We start from the raw sequence: 14,057 nt of genomic DNA, 5'->3' as shown, positions 1-14,057 counted from the left end.
ATTTTTATAAATTATATATATCCAAAAAAAAATCATAAACAACTTTTGATTTGTTATTTTTTGTCAACTTGAGACTTAAATATATAACGGATAAATAGAATTTAGAATAACTTGAAATATGTAAATGTATTTTATGACATGCGATCTTTTTAACGGTATATTATAAATTCAAAACGGACAAGTGATGAATGAGAAATTAACGCTTAAAGTGAACTACTTGAAATGCTTTATAATAAACTAAGCATTATTATCCCACATAGGAAAGAAATAAGAATGTTAACTAGTTTATAAGTAAATGGTCTTCACAAGCCTTTAAGTAATTACTAAGGGAAATGCTCTCTCACGCGCAGGGGGTGCAGTCGTTCAATCATTGGGTTAGGGGCGCACCCACACGACGTGGGCGACGCGAATGCCATCCCGAAATAGGTACTCTTAGCCCACCCTCCTTTTGCTAAATTTTTTCTTAATTCATTGCATAAAACAAACCAGTTTTTTAATTTTTTTTCATCCATCCCGCCTAAAAAACTGCCCAGCCCAAAATTTATCCCGCCTAAATCCCGCCCAGCCAAATATTTCAACCCGCCTAAAGTCCCGCCCAGCCAAAAAATAACCGTTGTTATAGACCCGGGGTCACACCGGTTTCCGGCCGGACCGCCGGGTCCCGGTCCAATCCCGGGTCTCGCCGGTTTTTGGCGCCTTCAAAAAACCGCACAGGCTCGGACCGGCTTCCTCGCCGGTTCCCGGTTAGACCGGTTAGACCGGCCGGTCCGATCCGAGCCTGATAACATTGATTATAATATTTACAGACATCCTCGTGAACAAGCTCGATAGAAGTTTATAAATAATATCGAATATTATTTATATTTAATCATTATAATCCACATGTACATTCCAAAACTTTTTTATATTATAATAAAATATAAATTAGATTATGATGATAGAGAAAGGATTTAGGGTTTCTTTTTCTTAAATTATTATTGGCTTCATCATATTTAGCTCTATTCCTCTTGTTCCTCTTTTCATTTTCGCCTACCGCTCCTCACACTAATTTTTATTAAAAGACTAAAAGGATATTTTTAATGTTTTATGCATGTAAAATTGTATTATCTCATTTGCTAAACATGCTATTATTTTATTTGATATTATTTCGTTAGCGAACACAGTAAACGAGTTCGTTCATAAACAAGTTTAACGAGCTTCTCGTGAGCAAAGCTCATAAACAAAATGATGCGGACATCTCTAACAACCATGTGACAAAAGGGACCCGAAACTGTAATTGGGACAGAAGCAGCGTGGCACGCCGAGCCACATACCACATGGCATGCGCAGAAGGGGAAACTGTCCAGAAGCAGTTTGGCACATCGTGCGATACTTCACACGGTGTGCCACTCGATGTGTTGGGCGCTCGTCGTGCGTTGGAGAAGCGCAGAATTTAAAGAATCCAAGATCCTAATCACACGTCGTGTGAGATTATGTGGCTCGGCGTGCCAGTCCTTTTAAGTTGTCTTCCTTGCCAAGTTCATTAAGGAGGAGACAAGATGTGCCACCATTTAATTAATGTTTTGCCACCCAACTTATTACTGTTTTGTCATTCTACTTATTTACACCTCTTAACTTGTATAAAATATTCAATTTCAGCAATAAATATAATCATTTAATCACTCAGTTGCAAAAAAAGTAAATTGCATCCGAAAGATGTGTTGCACGCGCCTTAAAATGTTATTACATAATTCACATATGATAGATTAAAAAGAAAGTTCTTACTTGTTTAACTGTAAAACTTGTATTCTCTAATATTAGAACTATATACCCAACGTTGGTCGTTTTACTTTTTTTTAAGACGCGTGTAATATATCTTTCGTATTTAACTTATTTTTTTGCAACTAAATGATTAATTGATTGCATTTTACGTAAGTTCAAGAGCTAACTAGATATTTTATATAAATTAAGGGACTATCAAGATATTTTAAAGTTCAAGGACCAATCAACCTTTTTGATAAGTTCATGAGGCAAATTATGTATTAAGCCAACAAAAAATAAGGTACCAAAATGGTGTATCATTTTTTAGAAAACTTTCAATTTAGTTCCAAAATGCAAAACTTTCAATTTAGTTTCAAAATCGGGGAAAAAAATTTTTGAGAGAAAATTCTAAATTTGGCCTAAACGGATGCGGCATACTGCCCGACCCATGGCGGGAACGGATGCCGCATCCGTTCCCCGCCATGGGTCGGACGGTATGCCGCATCCGTTTAGGCCAAATTTTAAAATATGTAAAATCGTAAAAATTTTAGTGACGAAAAATACTAAATCATTCAATTTTTTGTGACGAAAAATGAAAAATTCTCCTATTTTTTCTGTCGAAAAATGTAAAATCGTCATGAAAAATATGTATTATTTTCATGAGTTCTTTGATAAAAAGATGTAAATCTTAATGTTTCCGACTTGTAATCATCCATTTTCGGGGTTCGGATTGTCACACATTAATTATTTTTATAATTTCAATTATTGTTGTTCGGGTTTATGATTCTGGAGAGAGAATTTTCAGTTTTTGATCAAAATTATGAGAAAGGCAAAAAAAATCCAAAAGGAGCGGTGATAAGTAATTTAGGGGCGGTATTTAACAGTTCACTTATTTTAGCTTCAATATATGTGGAATGTACTAATTTATCCCGGGTAATGTAACTTGGAGATAAATTGTCAGATAAAAAAACCTCTCATGGTCATTCAAGTTTGACAATTATCACAGTATGATCATTAAACTTTAAAATAAAACAATAAAGTCACTAAAGTTTTGCTCCGGCTATAATAAAATTACAATGACTAGTTATAGTCATTATGATGCCGGAATGATAAAGTGGACGATCCATGAAATCAATTTTACTATATGTACTTGCGATTTTTATAATCGGTAGAATTAGATGGGTGAAACCACATTTACTTTTTTTTCTTTTTGTTTAAGTTCATAGTTAAAGTTCATTTTATTTTATAATTCATTGTCATGTGGCAGATACGTGTTTGCCCATGTGGAAATCTTTTTTATGCGTGGTTGACACGTGATTTCGAACTCCCTTGTAAATTGTTTACGTCATCATTTTGGTATCACGTGGACACTAAACTAGTCATCGTGACTTTATTGTCCTATTTTAAAATTTCATGATCATAATATGATAATGGTCACACTTAATAGACCATGAGTGTTTTTCACCCGTAAATTGGTACATTTTACAAATGTTGAGGCGTCAAGTTCTGTCACACGGAACTAAATTAATACTTCACAAACGTTGAAGTTAAAATAATGCTATTTTTTTATACGTTGGAGTTAGATTGGTATTTTCTAAAATAATTAAAGCTATTTTAGTACCTTATAAAATAATATACCGCTGGTCGCTGAACTTTCATAGTTGTCTCAAAATGATCATTCAATTTCAATTTACTTTAAAAAGTCATTCAATTTTGAATTTTATCTCAATAAAATAATCTCAGCAACTTCAAAAGCAAAAAGACACTAAAAAGTAATTTGACTGTCACATTAGCAGTAGTTAACTTTCACTGCTGACTGATTCTCACCTAGATGACATCTTGCTGCCACGTGTCAATGATTTTTATTAAAAAATATTGATATATTCAGTTGTTGGATTTTCACTGCATATGATACTGCCACGTGTCGGCCACATCAGCAATCCAATTTGAGTGCAGCTGACGTGAAAACCATGTTATATTTTTTATGTATTTTTATTTTTGAAATTACCAGAGTGTTTTTATTGAGATAAAATTCAAAATTAAATAATTTTACTAAGACGAACTAAAGTTGAGTGACCATTTTAAAACAACATAAAAAAGTTCAATGATTAACAGTACATTTAACTTGAAAAAATGACTATAAATGATGGGGGTTACTGTTTACCGCTCCCAAATTACTTATCACCGCTTCCATTTGGACAATTTTACCCTTTTCATAAAAAATTTCAAAACTGATTTTTTTTATAGAATTGGCCAAAATTTGGCGTAGGCGGATGCCACATTCGCCCGTACCATGGGCCGGGCGGATCCGCCATCCGCCTAGGTCAAATTTTGGCCGTTGCAAAATCGTAAAAATTTTAGTGACTAAAAATACTAAATTGTTTAATTTTTTGTGACGAAAAATGAAAAATCGTCATAAAAAATACGCATTATTTTCCTGAATTCTTTAATAAAAAAACGTAAATTTTAATGGTTCCGACTCGTAATCATTCATTTTCGGGCTTCGGGTTGTTACATATCAATTATTTTCATAATTTCAATTATTGTTGTTTAGATTTATGATTTTGAAGGGAGATTTTTCAGTTTTTAATCAAAATTATAAAAAGGTAAAAAAAAAAAAAAAAAAAAAAAAGTCCAAATAAAGACGGTAACTGATAAAAAAATACTGTATTTAACAACCCACTAAATATGAATACTTGAAAATGATGGTGAGTGCCGACATTCTCTAAAGGTCACTATTTCCATAACAATTAATTCACTGGATACTTTCTTAAAGAAAAAAATAAATTATTGGATACTTTTGTTTCTTATTTTTGAAAAAGAAAATTAAATCAAGAGAAAGAAAGAAAAGTAAATAAAATCATTATTACTGTACATACTTTTTTTCCCATCAGTAAAGTAGGGTAAAATTCTGTTAAAAAGAAAAACAGGGTAAAATTTTCTGAAAAGAATAAATAAAGTAGGGATAGTACCTATCATCTATCCACTTTTATGAGTTTTAAACTCAAATATAAAAGTCTTTAGATTATCAATATAAAAGTTTACTAACTTTTGACCACTGTGTAATAATGTAGATAACCCTTAATTATATAGGGGCTTAATAGGCACCTAATCCCCTAAACTTGTAACTTTTTTTCACCTGACCCTCTCAACTTAGGGGACAATCTCTCAACCCCTTCAACTCTCCAAAAACATCAGATACAGCCCCTTACACCCCTATGTTCGGTCAAAATATTGACCCATGTAAAAAACGCGTTTGACTATTGACCACACCAATACCACGTGTCACTTTTTTATTAAAATTTTCCAAGTGATTTCACCTCGACGACCCCTACCGCCAACCTCAGCACCTCGATAAGGCTACGACGACAAACAGCGACAACACCTCGCATACAATAATCACTTGGAAAAATTTAATAAAAAAAATGACATGTGGCATTGGTGTGGTCAACAGTCAAACGTGTTTTCTACACGGGTCAGTATTTTGACCAAACATAGAGGTGTAAGAGGCTGTATGTGATGTTTTTGGAAAGTTGAGGGAGTTGAGAGGTTGTCCCCTAAGTTGAGGGAGTCTGATGAAAAAAAGTTATAAAATTAAGGGGTTAGGTGTCTATTAAGCCTTATATAGGTGATAGAAATAAGAGAACACACCTTTTTACGTAATACATTGTTTAATCTTTCTATTAAAAAAATACATTATAAAGTTTCTATTTTTTTTTATCAATATTAACCATTTGGTCATTTTATTTATATTTTTTAGTTTTCTAACCGGGCATATCTTAGCTTTCAAGACTATAAATTGACCATGTTACTCTGTTATTTTATTTATATTTGTTTATGCCAAAAAATAATGGTTAAAAATCTAAAAAAATAGATAGAATGACCAAACGGTTAATATTGACAAAAAATATAGACCTTATAATATTATTTTCAAAATAAAAAGACTAAATAATGTATTAGATAAATACAACGAGCCTAATAAATTATTTAACCTAGAAATAATAATTTACTCCCTTCCTTCAATCTCAAATATACATGCTTTAATGTTTTTATCCAAATCAATAAAATTAAAAATATTAATTAGACTATTAAAATTATTTATTTATTTTCAATATTTCTTCTTATAAATTTCTATTTTCTATTTAAAAATTCACTTTCTTCATCATCCAAATAGATGCATGATTATTCCTGAAACGTATAAAAAGAATTTAACATCTCAATTTCAACCGCGTATGAGTATATGCTTACAACGTTAAATAAGTCACTCAAGCGGATAGTGCATCCCAATTTGACCTGTCATAAAATGTAAACCCAAAATCGAATTCAACTCAACAATCACTTTCCTAAAACCACGATCCCAAACTGATTTAAGACCAAAGTAAAGCCGCCAAAACTCAAATATCATATTTATTTATATATACTACTTGTGCAAATACTATTGTAACTTACGCGATCGGTGTGAAGTCATCAATACAAGTACAAGGTATGAGTAAAAGAATACCTCTAAATGATAATGATACATAAAACACAACTAAATCTTAAATAAAAAAAAAATAAAAATAGAATTGACGTTGATGCAATTCTCCTCTTTCCATAGACAGATACGGTTTGATTAATCAGTCCATTAAATATTGTTAAACCAAATCGGACCTATCAATCGGTTTTTAATCTATTAAAACCGAAACTAATCCATTAATATCTGTTAAACAATACTTTGCTTAGAAGTTTTGCTTAACGATTTTTATCCATTTTCTCACAATAATTTTTGTAATATTTTGTTATACGATTCAAACAAATCTCAAACTTTATATTTAATTTGAAAAATAATACGTCATAGAAGAAATAATACGTCTTTAGTCTTATGTATTTATCTAAAAAAAATATTCTCTTATACTTTTGAAATTTTTCTATTAATCCCTTAAACTTGTTTAAAATGATCAATTGATTATTTGAAAGTAGACTTGTTCATTACTGGATTAGGCTTATTGGGGCTTGGCAATAATACCTTCAATCCAGACTTAACATAGCCTGCAACTTTTAAAGTACGGACTCGAACTGGACTCGAGCGAAAAATACAAATCCCAAACTCAACCCAGCCTACCCACATTATTTCAAAAAATAAATCTATATTCAGAATCTTCCTTATTTTATATTCAGAATCTATGCAAATCCTTAGTATCCAGAATCTTCCTTATTTTATTTCTTTATATCTAAATCTAAGTATTAATTAATTAATAACAAATTACAGTGAGTTTTATATCTTCCTTTCTATTTGAAATCTCTCTGTTAAATCATGGATTTAGATTTTTGTGTATAAGAAATTTAAAATTTATTTTTGGAATATAAAATTTATAATTAAAATTTCAGACCTGACTGGACTGGGCTAGGTTTTGAGATAAATCTCATACCCAACTCACTCCATATTCGGACCTAAACGAGCTTGGGTCAGCCAGACTTATTACGAAATATATATGTCCAAACTCAATCTTTGAAAAACGAGTCTAGGCAAGACAATGAACATATCTATTTGACAGGAATTTATTATCCCCGAACTTGTTAAAAGTGATCTATTGGTCTCTTAAATTTACTAAAAGTGTACAGATTTCAATTTTTCCAAAAATTTCTTTACTCCGCTATCTAAATTTTAGGGATTAGTAGATCATTTTAAACAAATCCAGAGAATAAATTTAAAATTTAAAATATAAGAGACATTTGATTTTTTTAGATAAATATAGGGAATAAAAATGTATTAATCCTTCGTTTAACCAACTCACCTTCTCAATTCGGTTCATTCGGATCAATCCCTAATAAGCTCCTTCACTTTTTCAATATTATTATTAAAGGAGTAAAAAATGACCCGATTATACGATACGAAATCAATACACAATTTTAGTGTTTGGGTTTAGCTTAATATGTAATGTATTATTTTTGGGGTGATACGAAACTGACACGCAGATTTTTTGGTTGGGGTTAGAGTTGATATGTTAATCCGAAAACGACACGAAATAACACAATTATTTAAAATTATTGTTATATTCTCTTGTGTTTTTATATGTCACTTTATTAATAAATATAATAAAATTCTAATTAGCGGGCTTTTCAATTGTTAGTGTTAACATATTAATCTAAAATGACATAAAGTATTTAAAAATAGTACCATATCTTCTTATATTTTTAAAAGTTATCATTAATTTATATAGATAACAAAATTACATTTAACCCGACATGACACAAAATCGACACTAACCTGAACAGGTTAACACGATTGTGACACAAAAGTTTTTAGGTTGGGTTTCGATTTACTCTTTTTAACACGAACCCAAAATAACAAGACACGAACACGACTCAAACACGATAATTATCGGGTCTAATTATTATACTGATTCAATTATTTTCTTTTCCTTTTTGATGTTTTGAACGAATTAATGTTTAAATTAATAAAAGAGATTGAGAAAGTTTTTTTCATATAAGGCCTACATGAATGTGAACGTAATCAAATCTTGACATAAATAAATGGATTTATTTTAATTATTTTCATGTTTGACTTTCAGTATATTTGTATCTCCTTTTATTATTAATCAGGCATAAAAATAATTCCAGCTCTGGTTAGGGTTTCACATTTCATACTTTTGATATAAATTAGTATAATATATAATAATACTTTATATTTTTATATATTTTTTTAAGAAAAAAGAAAATTTCATTAATGAAATTCAGAATACAATACACAATAAATAAAATCAGAAGGTCTTAAAAATCATTTCATCAGTCCTGCCATAAAATAGGCAGCCCAAACAAGCTCATGAGCTACACTATTCGTAGAACGGCTAACGAAATTGATACTAACGTCATTTAAAGAACTTAACAGAAATTTACACTCTTTTAATATAAAACTATAAAAGGTTAGGGAAGTGATTATAATATATAATCATACTTTACATATTCATATATTAAAATACTAAAGTTATTAATTTTCTATAATATCTGATATATTTATAAAATATATAAATATAAATATAACGGTCGGTTAACTGCAATTGAAAACGATAAAAAATTTTATTTATTAAGGTCCGTTTGATTTACCTGTTGTTTGTTGTTGTTGTTTACTGTTGTTGTTAGAAAAACATAGATTTCCTACTTTTGTAAAAAAAAGCTACTTTTCATATATGAAAAGGCAAACAAAAGCTCTTAACCGAACACTTAAGACTCTCTTTTTCAATATGAAAAGAGAAATATGAGGTGGAAATTAGGGGTGCAACCGAGCCGAACCGAGCCGAACCCTAGGTAGGCTCGGTATTGGCTTGTTAATATCTCGAGTCGAGCCCTCTCGAATCGAGCTTTGATGAGCTTTGACCGAGCCGAGCGTTGACCGAATCTGACCGAGCTTTGACTGAGCCGAGCTTTTATCGAGCTTCTAATGAGCTTTAACCAAATCCATCATACATGTATAGAATAAGTAGCGTAAAAAATAGAAAAGCCTTATAACACACTCCATATGAGTTTAAAATATTTATAAAGAAAAACAAGCATATTATTGTCGAGATTCCAAAACAATATATGGTACTTGTGATCGGAAAACACAAGCTCGGAGAAAAATTTCAAACAATGACATATATATTAAACTTTGTAATGTATTTTATTCCTTATCAAAACATAATTGTCTTGCTAAATACTTAAATGTCTAAGCTTTTTTTTGTGTCATTTTTTGTATGGGTTAAATCTTATTTGATTTGTGAATTGTGATGAAAACTAATAATAACTAATAAAATATATATTAAATATATATAATGAAATATATATAGTAATTAAAAATAATCGAACCTGCTCGCGAGCTTTCGAACCGAACCTAAGGAAGCTCGGACTCAGCTCGTTAGTGCTCGAACCGATCTCGAACTCGAGTCGAGCCATATCGAGCCGAGCTTTGATCGAGCTTTCACCGAGCCGAGCTCGAATAGTTTGCGAACTACCAAGGCTCGTTTGCACCCCTAGTGGAAATGGAGTAAACAAACACTCCCTTAAACTGAAATAGTTGGTTCTATTAATTGGTATTCCAGTTAGTTTTCAGGTTCGATTACCAGTTCTACCAAGTTTTTAACCGACCCTTATCACCTTTAGACAATGGTGTTGGAAAACTTAAGAGGGGTCTCTTGGGATGTACCCTACAATAAATAGAAAGATGGGTTAAAGTAGGGCTGGAACCGACGATCCCACTATGATGCATAAATTAGCAGAGTTTTGGAAATGAAGATGAGAATAGTGAAATTTTAGTGGATTAAGAGACGAAATACCTTGGATGTTCATCATCATTTTTTATTCATAAGGTTCTAGAAGTATTTCAAGGAAATACTGGTTTTTGTGCTCTAGATGACATCTGGGAGACATGTGAGAGCAACGGTGGAAGTATATCCTCTAGTGGGATCACACCGATTTGAGACGTACCAACTGTAAGCTGTAATGGAAACTTTTAAGGGATAGTGTGCTCATGTGATAGTCCATGTATCTAAAGTGATTATCCTTTATCATTGCTTCTACTCAGTACGTGTTCATTTATTTAAAGCTTTAACAAAGAAAGCCATTTAATGAAATCGAATTAAAATAGTCATGCAATGGTACGTCGCTGGAGGACATCATGAAGGTCTGTACTAAATCTCTGAGCCTTGATAGCCCCTACAAAACGTGTCATGAAAAAGTCTTTGAGATGTTGAAATGAGTCAATGGACCATGCGACTAATTTTCACCTAAATACGTTCCATGCACACCAGCAAATAAGGGTGTCTGAGGTTCAACATTGGAGAAATTATATTATGGATCGGGTCCTCCATGTTAAATAGGTATGGCAACGGGTACAGTTTTCACGGGTATCCGGTACTACCAAGCTCTAACGGGTTTACCTGAACTCCATATAAAAAGATATGAGATGGGTATAGGATCCAAAAAATTACCCATGACGAAAACGAGTCAGAGTATGAGATTACCCCTCGGGGTACCTGGTACCCGATACCCGCCATATATTTAGATACATAAATTTTATTCTCTTGAATGTTGATAAATGTGGACACCAAATGGAGAAAAATAAATAAAGATTATTATTGTATCAAAATAAACTTTAATTTTTATTTTTAGTGTATTTTTTTTTTGAATCATTTTTAGTGTATTTTTAAATTCTTGATAATTTTAGTGATTTAGAATATTTGAATTTAGAATGTTTGTTAATTCGGACGATTTATTAAATTTGTGTTTTGTTAGATTTATAATTTGTTTATTTTGTGCGTTGATTTTTAACGGGTAACGGTACTTGCGATTTAATTGAGACGGGAATAAGATTTAAAAAGTATACTTGTTAGGATAATGAGACAGATACATATAATTAAAAAATAAACGGATAAGAGTTTGAGATTAGCACTACTAGGGGTGCAAACGAGCCTTGGTAGTTCGCAAACTATTCGAGCTCGGCTTGGTGAAAGCTCGATCAAAGCTCGGCTCGATAGGGCTCGACTCGAGTTCGGGATCGGCTCGAGCACTAACGAGATGAGTCCGAGCTTCCTCAAGTTCGGCTCGAAAGCTCGCGAGCAGGCTCGATTATTTTTAATTATTATATATATATATATATATTTCATTGGTTATAACTCAAATAAGATTTAACCCATACAAAAAAATAACACAAGTACCATATATTGTTCTGGAGTTTCGACAATAACATGATTGTTTTTCTTTATAAATATTTTAAACTCATATGGAGTATGTTATAAGGCTTTTCTATTTTTTTACGCCACTTATTCTATGTATTACGATTAATTTGGTTAAAGCGCGTTAGAAGCTCGATAAAAGCTCGGCTCGGTCAAAGCTCGGTCAAAGCTCGGCTCGGTCAAAGCTCGTCAAAACTCGATTTGAGAGAGCTCAGCTCGAGATATTGACGAGCCAATACCGAGCGTACCTAGGGTTCGGCTCGGTTTCACCCCTAAGCACTACCCGCTGATACGCTATCTGTTGTCATACCTAATATCAAATGGAGCACTCCACATACATTTTAACATGTGTATTAAATAATTCTTTATATTTCCTAAAAAAAAAAGTTGTTCATATCAATAATTACTACATATTTTATTAATTTAATACATATGTTAAAATGTGTATCAGAGATCCATTATTATGGTAAATCTGGTCACGAACCTCTAACCCACCCAAACCCGCTTCTAATGGATTAGATTTGGATATGTATATTTGAAAATTGACTAGGCCCAAGCCGAACCAATGGCTTTATCTTAAAACCTGAACTCAACCCAGTATGGCCCGTTGATGAGGGCATCTTGCTCTACGCGGAGCGTAACATAGAACACGCGGGGCGTAAATCCAGGATCACCGAGAAAAGAGGAAGACACGCGGAAGGGAGGTCACTAGCATTCCACGTGGAGCGTATTAGCCGGTGCATGGAGCATGGAGGATACTACTTCCGGAGGACAGCTCAAAAGCTCAGGCACGCGGAGCGTGCCTCTTCATACGCGGGGCGCAGATCAAGCATCCGGACAAGTTACACCCAGGAGGTCAACTACGCGGGGCGTAACACCAGGGATGCCACGCGTGAACTTCATCAACGAGATGCGTCAAGTCCAGGAACTTGATTACGCGGGGCGTAGCAAGACCCACGCAGGGCGTGTCCCGCCTGGAGTAAACTTCTTCACCAAGTTCTTCATGCTTGGGACCACTCCTTAATTACACCTTTGCCACTCCCTAATTACAACTCTACCACTCCTTATTTACAACCATGTCACCCCTTTACCATTAACCCAATTTACCCTTTAGTTTTGTATTCTAATTAGTTAGGTAATTTACCCTTTTTGTAATTTGGCAATTAGGTTTTTGAGATGATATAAATTCATCTCTTTCTCTTTGTAAACATAACTTTTTATCAATCAATATTATATCTTCTTCCTTGTGAAGTTTGTTAAGGTTTTCACCTTCAACAATGGGGATTTCACTATTCCTATGGATTTAGTCCATGAAACTTGGGATTCACTCCTTCTAGTTTAGCTAGAGAAGTTGGTATTCTTTGTAAGTTTACGATTAAAACTTTCAGATAAAACCGATCTGTATCAGTTGGTATCAGAGCCGATCGTTTTCCTTGAATGGAGACTTCTTTCGACTGTGGTTCAACCAAGTTTATCTCATGGATCCGATGAAGCCGCCATCAAGAGGGGGAGAGTTTTGCATCTTGGAGTAAAGGGCTTGAAGAGAGGTTTAGAGAAGGTAGCCGGAAGAGCGATGAGTCTTTGAGGAGATTCATAGCCGCTTGTGAAGGTCTTAGCCTAGAGATCCGAAAGATTGCCCAACCAACCTTGGAGATCCCTCCCAAGGATCCATCACCAATCCTTTCTCCATCACACATGGTAAAGGTAAATCCCAAACTTCCCATTTCTAATGTTGAAGTTATGGATAGTCCTATTGTTAGGAAGAAATTGGATTTTGGTGATGTTGTTTGTGATGATGAAGTGGATTTAGATTCTTCTTGTGAAATTATGGATAATGAAATTGTGGAGGAGGATTTAGATTCATTTGTGGATGAGGAGGAGAGGTTGTTTGTAGGTGAGGATGTTGGGGAAACCCATGTTGCAAGGGATGCTCCCCATGTGTTTGCTAAAATACCCCTTAATCATAACTTTACTTGTGTGTGTGAGGAAAATGGGGGTGTTACTCTTAAGGAAGGGGAGAGAGACCTTGGGCTTATTAATCTCTTTGAGGAGAATGAAGAAATCACATTATGTGTGGAGATTGATGGCTGCAGTGATGGGAGAGATGTTGGTGGTTCTACCATGTTGGGTGGTAGTAAGTCTTTTGAGTCAAGCGGCTTAGCACGTGAATTAGTCGATCGGCTTGAGCTATAGGGGGAAGCAAATGGAAACGATAGGTCATGGGAAGAGACGGATTGGGGACGAAGAGGGAAGTGAAATTGCATATGGTCAAGAAGAAGATGAGCTAAGAGAGGAGATTGATGGGGAAGGGAACTTCGACATTGAACTCGTTAACGATGATGAGCTTGACTATTATGAGCGAGAGTTCCGGAAGGGAATGGAGGAAAGTGGAGATGTGGGACCAACGTCCGAAGATGGGGAGTATGTGTCCTTCAACGGACAACCACGGGGCATTCTACCTTTGGGGGAGATACCACGTGACATTGCATGGGATCCCGGAGGTCGTATGCTACGTCTTCCTTATAGTCACTTGAGCTTAAAGAAAACGGATAAAGAGTACGTTGTGACGCCTCTAGGAAGAAATGAGATTCCTAGCACATGCACACTAGGAGTGAACCGAGCCTCCCACTT

This window comes from Euphorbia lathyris, chromosome 1, assembly GCF_963576675.1.
Source record: "Euphorbia lathyris chromosome 1, ddEupLath1.1, whole genome shotgun sequence".
In the NCBI taxonomy this organism is placed as follows: domain Eukaryota; kingdom Viridiplantae; phylum Streptophyta; class Magnoliopsida; order Malpighiales; family Euphorbiaceae; genus Euphorbia; species Euphorbia lathyris.
The sequence above is the reverse complement of the archived record's forward strand: the minus strand, read 5'-3'. Positions refer to the sequence as shown.